Genomic DNA, 14,772 nt, shown 5'->3' on the forward strand with positions numbered 1-14,772 from the left:
GTGGAAATTCCCCTTCCCGCGTGAAGCCGCAGTGGGAAGTGATGTCTGGGAGTCAGAAAGAGCTTCAGCTTTCTGGGAGTATATTATGAAGCCAACCAAGTAACAGGAAGTCATCACTTGGGCTTTACAGCAGATTAATGCTTTATATGAAGCCAATGAATACAGAAAATGGTCTAAAGATTTGTTAAACAAACGGGGCTGGGGGGAGAGGGAGAGAGCTGGGAGTTAGCATCTTCAAGTTCCCGATAACCTGCTGTGTGAGTGTCAGGAAGTTGATCTGGTTGTCTAAGTGAATTGCACTGGCCCTTTCTGGACCTCTATCTTTAGGGTTTGTTTTCCTTCTCTTTAGCCTTTGCTTTTCTGAGGTCAGCCCCCACTTCTTCAGTAATCATTTCCTGGGGCACCAATTCTTCTTGGGCTTCAGAAAACCCTCCCTTCTCTGTCCTTCCCCAATGGTCCAGTGATTGAAGGTTCACCAGGCACACAGGAATCATACCTATGAAGGAGGCGGTGCTCAGGAGTTGTCAATAGCTGGGCTGGTCCCCACTCTGTTCACTGGAGCTTGGCTAAGGCATCTCCTGGGCCTACAGTTGGAGGCTGGGAGTTAAGACCCAACTGTTAAAGGAAGAAAAGAGAACCATTTAATGAAAAGTTTTGTTTTGTGTTCATTTTTACTTACAAGTGAAACCACTATCAGAGAAAATTTTTGACTGTAAGGTTGGCATCTCTCTCTCCACGTATATATATTTTAAATCAGTCTTCTGTTGGGGAATCTTTCTTCTACTTTATAAGAGAAAATAAAAGCCACCAGGGAGAAACTCCGTCAAATTCTTGCCACACACCTACCTGCAGGGATGCCTATCTTTTCCTCCTTTCCTTCCATCATAGTTGAAGTGATTGCTCATTGCCAAGGTCAGTTGTAAGGCTCTGTATTTCTCTCACAGTCTGATAGACTCTGCTCCATGGCACGTCCCTTCTCTCTCCTGCTGCCTCACTTGCTACCAATTCATTTCATCAGCATTTAAACAAGTCCAAATATCTCCTATCCTAAAAATAATATTCTCCCCAGCTTCTACATTCCTTTCCAGTGTATTAACAATATTTTCATACTTCTGTATTCTCGACGCTCTGGCACTTGAAGCCTTGCTGGCCAGGGAAGGTCTTCCCTGTCCCCCCTGCACTCCCACAGGGTTAGCTAATTCCCAGAGATATAACACAACTCACCGGAGAGTGTATTTTTCCTATGCAAACTAACCAATTCGGGAGCCCACACCCCAACTACCTCCCTTATGGGTTCTCACAGGGTTCTCACACTTGGCCCACCATCCTCCTGCCCTAATCACCCCAGGGCCAGATACCAGAGGACTAGAAGTAGTTCCTATGCTGCAGAGTCTGCTAAAATTATTCCAACTATAGCCAATCCTAAGCCTACTTACCCTGCCTTGCCTTCCTGTGAAAACCATAATCAAATCTCCTGCCCGTGTTTCCCCGTCTCTTTCTTCCTCCTGGTGCTTCCCTGTGGGACCCTGCGTGGCCTGGCCCCCCTCCTCTTGAAGATAGTGAGTAACAAGCTATCCTTTCAATGGCAGTCATCCTCTGATCTGTTGGTCTCATATTACTGGAATAATAATGAAATCTACATTGTAAAACATCCACCTACTTCCTTGTCGGTTCCTTTTGTCTTCAGTCAAGTGTATTGAAACAGGTGCCTATACTCACCATCACCACTTCCTTACCCTCCACTCTGAAATTCTCCTTGAAATCTGGCCTCTGTCCCGACAGACATTCCTCTGCTACTGTTTCTGCCAAGATCACTAATAAACCTGTTGCTAAATTTTAAGACTGCTTTCCCAGCATTATCTGATTTGAGTTTTAAGCAGCATCTGATACTAGTGACCACTATCTCTTTGAAACTGTCTTCCCTTGGTTTTAGTGATATTCATCTTTTCCACCAGTTTCTTAGAATCCTTTGTGTGTTCCATTTCTGTTTATCTGTTCATTGTAGAATCCATAGAAAATTCAATGTTGTACTTGTCATCTCCACATGGATAGCCTACCAGCATTTTAAACTGGGAACTTCCTAAACTGAACTCATCATCTCCATCCCTTAGCCTGTTCCCCCTCTGTGCTCCCTTTCTCAGTGAACAGCAACATCATCCTGGAGTTGGCCCGGTCAGAATCCTGACGTCCGTCACCCTTGGCTCCTTCTGCCACATTCCCCACATCCATCAATCACCAAGGCCCATCAATTTTACATCTTGAATATTTAAAATCCATTTATTTCTTTCTATTCCCAATGTCTCTATGTTAATTTGAGTTATTGTATCTCTCACCTGGTTAATGCATCAGCCTCCTAACTAGTCTCCTGACTCCATTTTGCCCTCTTTCTTCCATTCTTCATATTGCAGCCAGAGCTCTTTCTACACATTCATATCAGGGCGCATGCAACCTCCTTTCCTTACTTTACACCACTTTGATGGTGCCTCATTATCCTTAGGACAGAGTCTAGATTGCTCCACATGACCTTCAAGGACCTTCATCTTGTGTTCTTTGTAATCCTCTCTGGTCTCTTGCCTCTAAACCCTAATTAAAGCCTTTTCTGATTCTCAGGTGCTCCCAGAGCCAATAGAATACCTCCACCAAAAATCTTACCACACTCTATTGTCAGTGCCTGTCTCCTTGCTTGTTTCGCTAATTGTTATAAGCACCTTGAGGGCAGCACCGTGTCTGGTTAACTGTACCATGTCCAACACCTTGCACAATGCTGGCACAAATAGCTGCTGAATAAATGACTGTGATTCCAGCCAATGCTTGTGGGCAAGAGTGTTTCAATGACATGGTCTGTCCCGAGAACACTAAGATGATTGTCCTCACGCTTCTTTCGTCAACAAGAATAACATTCGTTGAGCATTTACCGTGTGTCATGCAATTTTTCAGGGTTAGGGAAAGAAGCCAAACCACTTCCTTATTCTTCCACTGAAATGACATTTAAATAAGCTCACTTTCTTTTTTTCTTTTCTTTTATTCCATTGGTGATTAAAACTGAGATCATTCTTATAGGGACTAGCATATAAAACCCCCAAGGACTAATCGCTGACTTTAAGTAACAATGACCTCAGGGTGATAGATTATCCATGATATATTTTGACCATATGCATATAGTCATTCATTAGATGCCTGGAAATATTAATGCCAAACCATCACCGCTTAAAAATGTGCTCGTTTAGAGATTGTTTTTAAGCTTGTTGAGCTGGACCACATGTTTCCCATCTCCAATAATTAAATGAATAGTGAACTAATAAGCTATCTTTTGGTTTGCTTGTAGGAATGCAATTGTTAATATGTACTGGGAAAACGGAGGTCATTGTGGGGCACAATGAAGTCATTATTGATGAGTCAGTGGAATTTCTGTTGGTTTCCTGGAGCAAACAGATATTTACATATCTGAGCTTTTGAGCATATCTGGCAGGGGCTGAAAAATATAATGTATCTTACATATCAACTTGCAGTTGCCATCCCAGGAGTCTTTACCCTCATTGGTTATAGAAGAGTTTGCAAAGACCTAATGGGAGTAGCCAGGCATTCCTGGATTAAGTTATTCCATTTCATCTTCATGGAGAAGAAGTTGCATTATTTATTGCTCCCTCAAGCCACCATTCACACTGGGGAGAAAAAGTGTTGTCTTAGTCAACTTGAGCTGCTATAAAAAGTACCATAGACTGGGTGGCTTATAACAGTAGAAATTTATTTCTCATGGGTATGAGGCTGGGAAGTTCAAGATCAAGGTGCCAACAGTTTTGGCAAGGGCCAGCTTCCTGGATCATAGACAGCTGTCTTCTCCCTGTGTCCTCACATGGTGGATGGGGCAAGGGAGCTCTCTGGAGTCGCTTTTATAAGGGCACTGATCCCATTCATGAGGGCTCCACTCCCATGACCTAGTCAAGGGTGAAGGTATTAGTAAGTAGGGCCTTTGGGAGGTGATTAGTAATTAGGTCAGGAAAGTGAAGCCTCATGCATGGGATTTGAGCTCTTGTAAAAGAAATCCCACAGAGCTCCCTGCCTCCTTCCATCATGTGAGGACACAGTCAGAGGTCAGTAGGCTGCAATCCAGAAGAGGGCCCTCACCCAACCATGCTGGCACCTTGATCTCAGATTTCCAGCCTCCAAAACTGTGAGAAATAAATTTTTGTGTTTTCTAAGCCACCTAGTCTGTGGTATTTTGTTATAGCAGCCCACAAGGACCAAGACAAATGGATCTTGCCCAAGAAAACTTCCTAGCGTAGAGATAATACCCCAATAGAAAGGCAGGCAGTCAGAATCTTGGGGCAGATGGGGAGACACAGCGAGGGAGACTGAGTGAGATAAACGTTAAGAAATCCCACTGGGGGAAGAGGCAGCTATTCCATAGCTAGCACCCAGAGGGCAGAGGCCAGAGCGCAACCTATCAGCATTGAAAGACTGCATCTTTGTTCCCTCATCCACTCTCTCTCCCTGGGTCTGACCCTGGGGGTGTCTAAAACATTTGCTAGGGAGTTGGATAAAGGAGGAGAGAAGTAGTCAATGACAGCCAGTTCTCTGCTGCAGGCTTTCAAGCCTGAAGACAACTTGATCTAGAAATTTAGATTAAGAATTAGGTTGGAGTTTCAATAACAACTGTTCTGAACTTTTAAAATGACAGACTGTTCTTGGGACTTGAACACCTATGGGACCTGCTTGAGATTTTATCTGGGGCCTGAAAAAATGGTCCACGTTTACTATGGAGTGGTGGACAAGATTAAAACTGCTTTCATGATCACACTCTGTTGAAACTGTTTTCTTCAAAAAATGGGTCACATATACATTTTGGAATGTTTGCTAAAAAAAAATTCAGCTTGATACTTTATGACCTCTTTTTACGTGTATGTGTGTACATCCATACACACATATCATAGACTCATAATCATAGACTTGTACCGTTGGAAGGATATTTAGAGATGTTCTGGTCCAAAACACTCAGTTCATAATGAGGAAAATTGTTCCATTAGGATCTCTTTCAGTTTTAAAGTTCTCTATGACTTTATGGTATTGATATCCACTCATGGAAGATACTGCAGTAAAGCACACTTTTCTCTTAGGGATATGCATTAGATTATTGTAAAGCAGGATGAAGTAACCTCTGGTATTGGGGAGGAACTCAGGATACCAGTTGGCTCATTGCTTCTGAAGAGAACATAAGGTTGACCGCTTTTTAAAAAAAATTTGACTGGGGATCTGCCAGCTTAAATAACTGCAGTACTTGACCTAGAGCCAAGCCTGGGAGGCCAAAGACACAGAGTCCAAAGATTGCCCTTGTTTTAGACAAGATCATTCCAATTCACCTTCACAGAATGCTTGGTCCAGGGATTTAGGCTTGTAGGCTTCCAAGATGTCAATCTTTCCATAGAGCCTTGGCTCTGTATCCCTGGGTTTTTCTCCCTACCCCAATGGCAGAGACAAATCCAGAGGGATCTCTCAAGGAGCTTTAGGCAGGAAAATAGAGGAGTAGGCAATGGCCACAGTCCATTAATCTCATTTTCTTCTGTGTTCTCCATTTAACATCACCAAATTGCCTCTCCCTTACCACTCAGGAACCACTTATCCTGTGTAGAATATGATTGGCAGGAGGAGGGCACGTCTACTGCAGCTTGGCAAGCATTCCATGGTTGATAGAGCCCTAAAGATGCTAATACCACTCCCCTTCTCTTCTTAGGCCCCCAGTGGTTTTGAAGTAGCAGCAGTGACTGAGTGGTTGAAGTCTCAGAGCAGTGAGGCCATTGCCTGAAGCTGTGTGTGTGTCAGGGCCTTGCATATTCAGACAGACACTGAGAGCAGTGACAAGTGTATGGAACTTGCTTGGAGAAATCTCTTGGGCGATATGCATTGATAGAACCCAGGAGTTCAGCATCTCAATGGCCTGGGGATTGAAGGAGAAGCAGGCTTGAACACAAAGATCTCTGTTTCAGCTTCGGGGATCCCCCAGCACAGTTTCAGGTTGACTCTAGTAGGAGACTCAGCTTGTCCCAGCTCTGGGCTAGTAAGCCTCCCTGGCCTGCAAGAGCACACAGGTTCCCACTGCTTAGGTTGCTGGTCACCAAGAATTCTGAAGAAGCTTTAGCTCTGTGAGCAAAGCCAAGAACCACTCTGTGGTTTTGCTGACGTTTTCCTTTATAGTTATAGAGGATGAGGAACTTTTCCAGAAAAAAGAGGAGATCTTAACAGCAAAAAGCTTCCTGCCCTTAGAACGTGATACAATAAAATGACTGAATTAATTGAATGACTGCCCATCAGTTTATTCTCATTGGTATTTTAATTATCTCCTATTTTTTTCTCTTATGACTACCTGTTTGCTTTAAAGGAAACTAATAAAATCACCTTTTAATAGAATCACTACTGACCTGGGCCATTGTATTGTATTAATCAGGGTAGGTAATAACTACTGTTAAAACAACTCCTAAATCTCAGTAATTTGAGACTAGAAAGGTTATTTCTTGAAAACATTAAAGTGCAATTGGGTCTTTGGCAATTGGAGTCAGATCACTTCCAGCAAGTGGTTCCACCATCTTCTGGGCCTCAGAGCTCTCCACTGGGTCTTCTGCATCTTTCTCCGGGCGAGGGAATAGAGCCAGCGTGAGTGACCCTATGAGAGGTTTTAGGGAAGTCGGCACATCACAGCCACTCATGCTCAGGATCAGCCCCGGCCTCGCCCCACTGCAAGGGGCTGGGAGAGGTCGTCCGGCACGTGCCCAGGAAGAAGAGGAGGCTATGGTCCTGGTGCGCACGGCAGTCTCAGCAGCAGCCCACCGATCCTCCTGCAGAAAGCAGTGCGTGTTGGGACTGTGACCCCGGGTTCTAGAGTCTAGCCAGACTGTCTGCACTGGAATTCTGGCCCTGCCACTTGTAGCTGTGTGACCTTCTTTGTCAAATGGGCATCATAATGGTATTCACCTTTTAGGGCTGTGGTGAGGGTTAAACGAGATGACTCCTGTAAGTACATACTGAACTTAGAACAGTGGCTGCACATGGTAAATGCCTGAGGAATATTCAATGTTCATCATGAACAGGAAGCACTTAGACCAGGCCTGATAAGAGGATGCAAGAGGACATCAGCTGTAGTGTTTCTCCTTTCTCTTACTGTGACTTCAACTACAAATGTCATTTTCTAACACGTTCAAGGTCCTCTACTGACCTCCAACTGCTTCTCCTTTTCGTTTTTGTTCTCTTCTTTGCTGCAAGTTTGGGTGGCTATTTCTGTTCCTGATTTTTATTTCTTTCTCCTCCATCATGTACCCTCAAGCTGTAAAAGTCTTCTTTATTTATGCCCCACTCTGGCCTCCAGTCCCCTGCCTGCCATCAAACACCTCCTGAAAAGTTCCTCCTAATGAAACCTTGTCTTTATTGCTCATTTAAAGAATGGCTCTAAATTAAGTGGAGTGGTCCCCTCTGGTTTTCTATTCCCCCTGCTTTTATTGTATCAATTCTCATAGGAAATGAAACCCAGCAAAATCTGGGCTATTAGTAGCAGCCATGCCAGTAATTGGGAATCAGATTTTATGGAGTTGCTGGGATACTGATAGGACAAAGTCAGAAAATAGAACCTGAGATAATTAACAGATTTTGTAATTGCTTTACCTGCATGAAAGCAATCTGGAGAATTTTGGTTGGTATCTTCATAGACAATGAACTTTATGAGAGTAGGCGTTCTGTTTTACTTGTAGCTGTAGCTCCCTCACCTGGAACAGTGCACATAATGGGTGTTCACAACTTTTTTGCTTAACTAAGTGTTAGCAGCAGAAAGGAATGGGTAAATGGTAAATGAGAACAAGGGAACATTTATTTATTAAAGACTACTTTTTTTTTCTACCACTACTTTTTATGGATTTTTAATTAAAAGAGTAAAGTCATTATTAATAAGTATTTTTCTTTGCACCAAAAAGGACACTAGCAATGTTGGAAGGACTAGCATATTTTATAAAAGCATATGTCTTAGGTCCAAATGGCCAGTCTTCTTCATCATATTATTCATTTTCTTTTAAAAATTGTCAAGAAGACACATTCTTCAGATTTAGTTTAATTTAAAAAAGGCAATTACTCATATGTGCACATTGGTGAAAATTTTTTTTTCTTGTGGGGAAGATAAAATGATTCTTAAATTATTTAGAAGGAAAAAACTCATGAAATTTAGCACACACAAAAAAATAGAAAAATAATGATGGCTAATTTGCCCAACCTGTATGAAATACAATATAAAGGTTTACTAAGTGGAACCCAAGGCACTACAGCTGGAATAAGATAGTAGTATCCAGCATTTATTAGTTGTTTTCTTTGTTCCATGCACTGTTAAGTGCTTTACATGCATTAACTAATTTTATCTCATACATAACAATGCCCTGAGGTAGCTACTATTTTTATCTCCGCCCAAGAAGAAAGCAGAGCAGTGAGATTAAGTAACAACCATCCCCACTCACACAGCTGGTTAAGTGTGGGACTGTATCCAAATCTAGGCTTCCCCATCCTCAGAGCTTGTAAAAGATCTTTTAGAAGAACTTAACATACGAAAAAGTTTTAATCATGTACATAACTTAAAATTTCATATAATACCTCAAAGCTTCAAATGAAGCCCAATGTCACACTCTTACACACACACACTGAATTCTCACACCCCAAAGGCAGCCACTTTCAATTATTTTAGGTTTTGCTGTTACTGAAACCGGAGGGAAGGGGGCAGGGCACAACCTTTAAAAGAATGACATAGCCATAGGACATGACAAAAACTGATTAGAACCAACTAGGTCCAAGATTGCGGAAGGTTCCACTTCCAGTGGACCTTGAGCCTCATTTTATGCTCATTGTAACACATTAGCATGATAAATGACACCCCCACCAGCGCCATGACAGTTCTGAGGCCAACCATAAAAGGTCAAAAAATGGGCAGTGGCCGAATTCCTGGAAATCCCCACCCCTTCCCCAAAATAGTTGGAATAATGCCCCCACTGGTTAGCCTATGAAATTACCCAGCTCATAAAAACTAACCACCCCATATTTCAGGGCCTCTCGCCTTCTGAGATGGCCCACATTGTGTCTGTGGAGTGTGTTCCTCTCTAAATAAATCCATTTCTTACCTATCACTTTGTCTCTCACTGAATTCTTTCTGTAACGAGACATTAAGAACCTGAGCTTCATTAAGTCCTGAGACCAGGTGTGTGATCTCAATGAAAAGACCATGCGTTCAAGTCCCAACCTGAGTTGTACGGTTTCATTACTATTTAATGAATATTTAATGGTATTTCTAAATGTAAACCTCACATTGCTATTTCTTGATATTTTCAATTTTAGACCTTATCTATTGACTTCCGAGTCTGAAAGATGAGGATTTATCTCTTTTCTGCACAATAGTTTCCTATCCTCACCTTATGGTAATTAAACAATAGTTGGTTAAAATATTTACTGTTACATTATTTTTTTTTTTTTTAATTTTAATAGTATATTTTATTTAACCCAATATATCCAAAATATATCATTTCAACACGCAATCAACATAAAATTATTATTATTATTATTTTTTTTTTTTAACATCTTTATTGGGGTATAATTACTTTACAATGGTGTGTTAGTTTCTGCTTTATAACAAAGTGAATCAGTTATACATATACATATGTTCCCATATCTCTTCCCTCTTGCGTCTCCCTCCCTCCCACCCTACTGTTACATTATAATAATATAAATATTATTCACAAAGTCAGGCATAGACCATGATCACATTCTACTTCTTCTAACAACACCGCACCCCTTCTTGGAGTTAATTCTTGTCCCATTTTCTTAGTTGCTTTGTCTTCCATGTACCTATCACAGATTAAGTCCCCCAAATCTCCTCTACAATTATAAATGTCCTCTTGATATAAATCAAACACATCAATCCTATTAGTTGCATTTTGTTTTTCTTTGAAATATCTTGATGCTCGCCACCTTCCTGCTTTTTTTTAGATTAATTTTTATCGGACTACAGTTGATTTACAATGTTGTGTTAGTTTCTGCTGTACAGCAAAGTGAATCAGTTATACATATACATATATCTGTTCTTCTTTAGATTCTATTCGCATATAGGTCATTACAGAGTATTGAGTAGAGTTCCCTGTGCTATACAGTAGGTTCTTATTAGTTATCTATTTTATATATATACTAGTGTGTATATGTCAATCCCTATCTCCCCACACGTTGGTGAAATTTTAAAGCAACAACAACAAAAAATCAGAGCCAAACATTACATTCCATTAAATTATTATGGTTTGTAAAGTTAACTTTCAAATGTTAAAGATAAAACACACTTGAGAAGCTTCTTTATGTTTTAAGTTTCTTATAAGAACCAGCCTTTCACTGAAAACATAGCAAGAGGTGGATTATTTTTACCTGATGCTCCATGTCTGTGTGTGCACATATTTCGGTCTGGGCTACACGTAGCCAATTCTCTATTACTGGGAACTGCTTTGAAAGTTGAAAGATCCAGGTCTCTTTCCTTCCTTCTCCCCCTTCCAGAGTTCAAGAGCACAGCCACAGGATGGGAAAATGGTTAAGAGAAATGAGAACACAGAAATCAGTTTGTTTTGCTTCTTGTGAGCAGTTGTGTTAAAAGGTATGAGTGAGGAGAGAGAAAGTAATGGATAATTCATTAAAATGCTGTGCCTTAGGAGTACCATCAATGCCTCTCACTTTCTGCTAGTGTCATTCCCATAAAGGTAAATTGCTGGATCATGTTCCTCCTGCCCCTCCACCCTGAGAAACTGTAATCTTCACTCCTGACTGGCTGTGGGACTGGCTGGTGAACGGATCAGCTTCATCACGCCCCACCCCCATCCTTTTCTCCACTTCCTACAGAGTCTCAGAAGTTGGCTCTCCTTTCCTGAATAGGTCTACTGATGAAGAAATGAGGTCAAATTAGCATGAAGTATCATTTTGAGAAAGAAAAAGTTAGCGATGCTAACACTTTTGATACCGGGGCAGGTTTGTCAAATATGTTAAGATTTCCTTTTTGCCTAACCAGTAAGGTTACCATTTTATAAGAACCAGTGCAGATTTCCTCCTACTCTGACCTGTACTACCTACAAAAAGACTCTGGTTTTGAGTGTCAGGATCTTGAAGAGGTACAATGTTGATACTCTGGATTATCATTTCAATTTTTTTTTCCAATTTGTTCATGTCTAGAGTCTTTTTATTTATCTACTTTTAGGCTCTGAGAGAGTGACTCTGGGACTACAACTTAGAGTGGAGGAATAAAAGTAGAGAAATAATTTTGAGACTTAATATTTTGTTTTATTAAAAGATAATTTACTGGCTTTAAATCACAAAAAGATAAAGAGCCAAAAGAGACAGTATATAGCTTAAATAATGACTTTTTTTCTCTAAGAAATATAGGAAAATCCTTATCACTTAACCTCATATAAACCTGTTATATCCTTTATATGTTCTTTTTTCCTGCAACATCTACCCCAGTATAAGCATCAATGAATGTTTGTTGAAAGAATGAATGACTGCTGATCCACAACAAGCTAAGGCAAGGATGGAGAGAAGATGCCAGAAAAGGAGATAGTTTCCAGATCTCAACATTAGAACTGGATACTTAAGGGGCCTTCCTGCCTATCTGAGTGACGTCTGAGTTCTTGGGTCATGTGGTTTAAAGCAACCTTTCTCCTTACCAACCAATAGGGATTGGTTATGCAACTAGCCGAGTAATTCAAACCCATATCTATCCATTCCTGCACAAAAGATACATACTTTGCCTGGCTCGTGAATAAATAAAGGCTTGTTTATCCCCTTGACTCTGGGAGAGTTGGCCTAAGGAATGGCACTGTCACACCCGTTTTCTGCCTTTCATCCCTTACCATGGGTTCATGTTTATTGCTTAGCTAGGAGGGCAGTTAAGGAGGACACATGCATTTCCTGAGTGTTACAGGGTGTGGGGTGGTAACAAGATCAGACGTGAAGTCACAGAGAGTGCTGCCTACATTAAGACTGGGCCTGGGCTTCCCTGGTGGCACAGTGGTTGAGAGTCCGCCTGCCGATGCAGGGGATGCAGGTTTGTGCCCCGGTCCGGGAGGATCCCACATGCCGAGGAGCGGCTGGGCCCGTGAGCCATGGCTGCTGAGCCTGCGCGTCTGGAGCCTGTGCTCTGCAACGGGATAGGCCGCAGCAGTGAGAGGCCCGCGTACCGCAAAAAAAAAAAAAAAAAAAAAATGACTGGGCCATCTGAACAGAAAAACTGATCGAATTGAGCTGTGAACTGTTAATTAGGCTCACAAGGCAACAGGGAGAAACAGCATTCATCCAAGAGTACACATTCGGGTGTGATTTGGCTCAAGGTGAACTCTGAGGGGAATCCCATTCTGATTGCAGTGTTGAGTCATGCATGCATATATGACCTGGTTTCATTAACCCTTGGATTAAATTATATCTCATGAAAGGTTACAATTTAGTATAGTAAAACCTAGGCAAGTCATGGTTACTCTTGAGACAGGCATGAGTTCTGTTCCTCAGAATCAGTGTTAGCAAAGGGGTATCTTTTAAAAATATTACTGCAGTGCACCATGCAGCCCTGCGGCCTGCCTCCTGCTTCAGCAGTGTTTGGGATGTGCCTTGTTCCAGCCTCTGACCACCCTCCAACCTCTTTTCCAGTCACAACCTTCTGAACCATCTTCCCGGCCAGCCATCCTCTGCCTCCAAGGTCAACCAATGCTGTTTTTTGAGCTTAGTTTCTTATTGCATGTGAATCAACCATGAGTTCTCAGATGTGTGAGAATTATTCCACCGAGCTGGAGGCTGCCGTCAATGGCCTGGTCAACCTGCATCTGCAGGTCTCCTACACTTACCTCTCTCTGGGCATCTATTTTGACCGCAATTATGTGGCTCTCGAGACCACTTCTTCTGTGAGTTGGCTGAGGAAAAGCTGAGGCCTCCAAGTGTCTCCTGAGGATGCAAAACCAACACCACAGCCGCACCCTCTTCCAGGAGGTGCAGAAGCCATCCCCAGATGAGTAAAACCCTAGATGCCATGGAAGCTGCCATGGTCCTGGAGAAGAACATGAACCAGGCCCTTTTGGATCTGCTCCCATCTCTCTGACTCCCTGGAGAGCCGATTCCTAGATGAGGAGGGGAAACTCATCAAGAAGGTGGGCAACCACCTGACTAACCTCACAGGCTGGCCAGCCCCCAGGTTGGGCTGGATGAGTGTCTCTTGGAAAGGCTCACCTTCAAATACAACTAGGAGCCTCTGGAGCCCAGTGGCCTTCTTCTGGAGAGGCCCCTTTGTCATTCCTCTGGTGTCAAAGCTTCTGCCTGAGCCTTTCCCTGCAGTCAGTAGGCAGCTTTTAAACCATGCTGAAGCTCTCTCCCAAGTCGTGAACCAAACAGAAACAAGAAAGCATTTTGCAGAAAACAATTTTTTTAAGTGCTCTTAATCCTGAAAGCTTTCCTCCCAAATGTTACACCTATTGGTGTGCTGGTAAACTAGATCTCAAATAAAAGCAAGCACTGATTTGTAGTGTTTGCCAATTTTCATGGTGTAAATGTTCCCACCATGGCCAGTGCCAAGCCACCAATGTTCACAAAACTCCTGAATATTAGATTCAATAATCAAATCTTGCAAGCAGGTAAGACCTAGCTCCAGCACATCCATGAAAGCAAAATCTTATTCATTTTATAAGCCTTTGTTAGAATCATACAAAGGGCTTTATGGAAGCTTGCATCTTCATCCATAGGTGAAGACAGGATGTGGCAAAGGGAAGACGGTGATTGCTAAACTCCCTATGATGGAGATTTAATGGGCTAGCTCTCAGGGACTAGAGATTCAAGGGAGGGAAAAGACCCTAAATGTTTTCAATTCATTTTTTCTTTGTATTACCTGCCCCTTGCCCCCCACTTCCCCCTTGCCCCAAGTCATTTGTTCGGAGAACATGGGATAGATATCTTAGAGTAAACTACTTAGACATGCGAGAACGGTGCCTTGATTTTCAGCTTTTCTTGAATTCAAAGGCTTGCTTGGTTTCATCATATAGATCTGCAAAAACTCCTCTCATAGCTTCCTTCTAGCTGTAAACTATAATGTTGATTGGCTTCACCCTCTGTTTATTGTTCTTTTCTTACATACTTTCAGAAACTGCTCTTGTCATCTAGCTCAGCAGCTTGAATAAGTTATACTTTCAAATACAGTTAGTGTTTGGTTCAATACAATACAAATGGCAGAGCAGGGCTTAGTAATGAAGTCTCTCCAGTCCCATGGTCCACATACATAATTCCCCAACAACTGTATTCCTGCTCCAGAAATTTCATAGGTGTGGTATACCTTTGGCATAGCCTCTTTTCTGGATTTATTTATTCAGACTATCTGCCATCCAGGCAAAGTGGAGCTACAGTTAATATTTGTAGGAAGAGCCCACCAACCCAGTAATCTGTGCTAAACCAGAGTTTTTGGAAGGTACAGTTTTTTCCCCTCATTTTCCTTAGTTCCCTTCAGTAGTTTCTTCCGGTAAACACTTAACTCTAAGGCTCTCATCTTCCTAGAATTAAGCCGATATAAATAGACTCCTGTGAGTCCAGCTTATTATCCCTTCCAACTCTACTAGGTCACAGCTTGACATACAATATGATTTTAGAAACCCATGCCAAGTGACTGATTAGAAATATAGTGCCTCCCAGAAAGACAAACATAACCATTGATTTTGATTTTGCCCCTACTCTTTGAGTGTACTGAGGCATGTCTCTAAGCAA

The 14,772-nt window shown here is 42.0% G+C and overlaps 1 long non-coding RNA gene across 1 annotated transcript in view; it reads right to left on the reverse strand.

Annotated features, from left to right (window-relative positions):
* The window catches only part of LOC109549123 (uncharacterized), a 60,272-nt gene extending 47,404 nt beyond the window's left edge, over positions 1-12,868 (reverse strand). The window contains exons 1-3 of the long non-coding RNA XR_004526127.2: positions 10,423-12,868; positions 7,648-7,748; positions 497-615 (exon numbers count right to left, since the gene is read on the reverse strand). This is a non-coding gene — a long non-coding RNA (uncharacterized lncRNA). The remainder of the gene's footprint in view (positions 1-496; positions 616-7,647; positions 7,749-10,422) is intronic.
* Positions 12,869-14,772: the final 1,904 nt, after the last annotated feature.

The sequence above is a fragment of the Tursiops truncatus genome, chromosome 3 (genome assembly GCF_011762595.2).
Source record: "Tursiops truncatus isolate mTurTru1 chromosome 3, mTurTru1.mat.Y, whole genome shotgun sequence".
Lineage (NCBI taxonomy): Eukaryota > Metazoa > Chordata > Mammalia > Artiodactyla > Delphinidae > Tursiops > Tursiops truncatus.